Raw genomic sequence first — 209 nt, 5'->3', positions numbered from 1 at the left:
AATAAATTGAAATGGATAGATTTAAATGAGAGAGAAGGATATTTGATAAATTCCAAGCTTGGATATCTGACTTTCACAATGAAGTCTCATAATTTCTCATATAGTATGATAGAATTAAAATGAAACTGACTTTTTTTTCTTTCTTTTTCTTTACTAAAGAAACCATAGATTTCTGAGACAGCAACCCCTCCCTGGTTGGGGCAAAGAAA

General features: G+C 30.6%; 1 protein-coding gene across 1 annotated transcript in view; it reads left to right on the top strand.

Moving 5' to 3' along the window:
- LOC119587813 (cryptochrome-2-like) overlaps positions 1-209 on the top strand; it is a gene marked incomplete at its 5' end in the record, with an annotated part of 8629 nt that overhangs the window by 1052 nt on the left and 7368 nt on the right.

The sequence above is a fragment of the Penaeus monodon genome, chromosome 23 (assembly GCF_015228065.2).
Source record: "Penaeus monodon isolate SGIC_2016 chromosome 23, NSTDA_Pmon_1, whole genome shotgun sequence".
Lineage (NCBI taxonomy): Eukaryota > Metazoa > Arthropoda > Malacostraca > Decapoda > Penaeidae > Penaeus > Penaeus monodon.
The sequence above is the reverse complement of the archived record's forward strand: the minus strand, read 5'-3'. Positions and strand labels throughout refer to the sequence as shown.